This window comes from Phyllostomus hastatus, unplaced genomic scaffold, assembly GCF_019186645.2.
Source record: "Phyllostomus hastatus isolate PE091 unplaced genomic scaffold, TTU_PhHast_1.1 phas_contig_64, whole genome shotgun sequence".
NCBI lineage: Eukaryota > Metazoa > Chordata > Mammalia > Chiroptera > Phyllostomidae > Phyllostomus > Phyllostomus hastatus.
The window spans coordinates 7,880,616-7,883,380 of NW_025333928.1; the positions used below are offsets into that span (position 1 = coordinate 7,880,616).

General features: G+C 42.7%; 1 pseudogene; it reads left to right on the forward strand.

Moving 5' to 3' along the window:
- Positions 1-1,673: 1,673 nt before the first annotated feature.
- On the forward strand, positions 1,674-2,516 carry LOC123825623 (annotated as a pseudogene).
- Positions 2,517-2,765: the final 249 nt, after the last annotated feature.

The following is a 2,765-nucleotide window of genomic DNA, read 5'->3' on the forward strand; positions in this document are numbered from 1 at the left end:
AAAGTAAAATAAAGAAAAGTATACAGGGAACCAACAGTGAAGGGAAGGAAACTGGGACTCAAATCAATGAATTAGAGCAGAAGGAAGAAATAAACATTCAACCAGAACAGAATGAAGAAACGAGAACTCAAAAAAAATGAGGAGAGGAGCCTCCCGGATGACTTTAAACGTTCTAACATCTGAATCGTAGGAGTGCCAGAAGAAGAAGAACAAGAAATTGAAAACTTATTTGAACAAATAATAAAGGAGAACTTCCCCAATCTGGCAAAGGAAATAGACTTCCAGTAAGTCCAGGAAGCTCAGAGAGTCCCAAAGAAGTTGGACCCAAGGAAGCACACACCAAGGCACATCATAATTACATTACCCAAGATTAAAGATAAGGAGAGAATCTTAGAAGCAGCAAGAGGAAAGGAGACAGTTACCTACGAAGGAGTTCCCATCAGACTGTCAGCTGATTTCTCAAAACAGACCTTACAGGCAAGAAGGGGCTGGAAAGAAGTATTCCAAGTCATGAAAGGTAAGGACCTACATCCAAGATTACTCTACCCAGCAAAGCTATTATTTAGAATGGAAGGGAAGATCAAGTGCTTCCAAGATAAGGTCAAGTTAAAGGAGTTCATCATCACCAAGCCCTTATTATACGAAATGTTAAAGGGACTTATGTAAGAAAAAGAAGATAAAAAGCATGTACAGTAAAATGACAGAAACTCACAACTGTCAACAACTTAACCTAAAACAAATACAAAAACAGACTAAGCAAACAACTAGAACAAGAACAGAATCACAGAAATGGAGATCACATGGAGGGTTATCATCAGGGAGAGGGAGGGAGGAAAATGGGGGAAAAGGCACAGGGAATCAGAAGCATAAATGGTAGATTCAGAATAGATAGGAGGTTAAGAATGGCATAGGAAATGGAGAAACCAAAGAACTTATATGTACAACCCATGGACATGAACTAAGGTGGGGGTGATGCTGGTGAGGGGGGAGCAGGTTAGAGGGGAATAAAGAGGAGAAAAAAATTGGACAACTGTAATCAATTAAATATATTTTTAAAAATTACAAATGCATGTACCTGGGGTGCCAGGATGTTCATTTCTAGGGATGTATTCTTTAGGTACCTGTATGTGCAGTGAATGGAGTATGCACAGCATTTTTCTTCCCAGTATTGTTTGTAAGAGCAAAAGTATTGACAAAAATTATTAACACTGGTTACATCCTGGAAGGGGAACTGTGTGGCTGGGAATGGAGTTGGGGAGCCAGTTTTCACTATACAGACTTTAATACTTTTTGACTTTTGCACTATGTATTACCTCTCCTAAAATAAATATTAATATACGTTCTGCAAAGTGTGACTTGGAACAGAATGAGTATTTTTCTTTGAATAGACTCAATTTAAAAATAAATACATTTATTGAAAAGGAAAATATGCTTTGTCATCTTAAAAGAAAAGTTGGTATCATCTGCCATATATAGCAGATAATCATGAGTGTGAATATCATGGGAAGAAACAGTTTTGGAAGCTTAATAAGATACCCCCTTTTCTCTTACATGCTCTGTAAAATATACTTTAAAAAAACAGAAACCAAAGTCATGCTTTTCCATGCTACCCAGAGAGGGACCCATACAGCATTGTTCTCGATTCCCACATAACTTAAAGGGACACTTTCACAATGTCCAGAGGCCTTGATGTCCTGCAAATGAAGGAGGAAGATGTCTTCAAATTCCTTGCAGCAGGAAGCCACTTAAGTGGCACCAACCTTGACTTCCAAATGGAACAGTATTTCAAAAGGAAAACTGATGGCACTACATCATAAAACTGAAGAGAACCCGGGGGAAGCTTCAGCTGTCAGCTCATGCCATTGATTTCATTGAAAACCCTGCTGATGTCAGTGTCATATTGTCATGGAATACTGGTCAGCAAGCTGTGCTGAGGTTTGCTGCTGCTGCTGGGGCTACCTCTATGTGGGCCGCTTCACTTCTGGAACACTTCCTAACCAAACCCAGGAAGCCTTCCAGGAGCCAAGACTTCTGGTGATTACCGATCCCAGGGCTGACCACCAGCCTTTCACTGGGGTGTCTTATGTTAATCTGCCTGCCATTGCTCTGTGTATCATAGGCTCTCTGCACTCTGTGGACACTACCATCCCTTGCAACAGGGGGGCTCACTCAATGGGTCCGATGTGGTGGACGCTGGCCCAGGAAGCTCTGTGCATGCGTGGCACCATCTCTCTCGAACACCCCTGGGAGGTCATGTCTGATCTCTACTGCTACGGAGATCCTGAAGAGATTGAGAAGGGAGAGCAGGCTGCTGCTGAAAAGGCTGTGACCAAGGAGGCATTTCAGGGTGAATGGACTGCTCCAGCCCTCAAGTTCACTGTTGCTCAGCCTGAGGTTGCTGAGTGGTCTGAAGGCACAGGCATGCTCTGTGCCTGATCAGCAGTTTCCTAGTGAAACCTGGAGCACTCGGCCTGCCCCTGAAGTCTGCAGCCCCCACCACGCAGACCACTGAGTGAGTAGCAACAACCACTGGTCTTAAGCTGTTCTCCCATAGACTCTCAACAGAATGGAAATCAGGCTGATGGAAAATGAAGTTTCTTTATTAAAAAAGTAAGCAGTCATGCCTTAACTGGGGTGGCTCAGTTGATTGGGTGTCATCTTGCAAAGTGAAAGGTCATGGGTTCAATTTCCCGTCAGGGCACATGCCTAGGTTACTGGTTTGGTCTCCAGTTGGGGCACATACAAGAGGTAACGGATTAATGTTT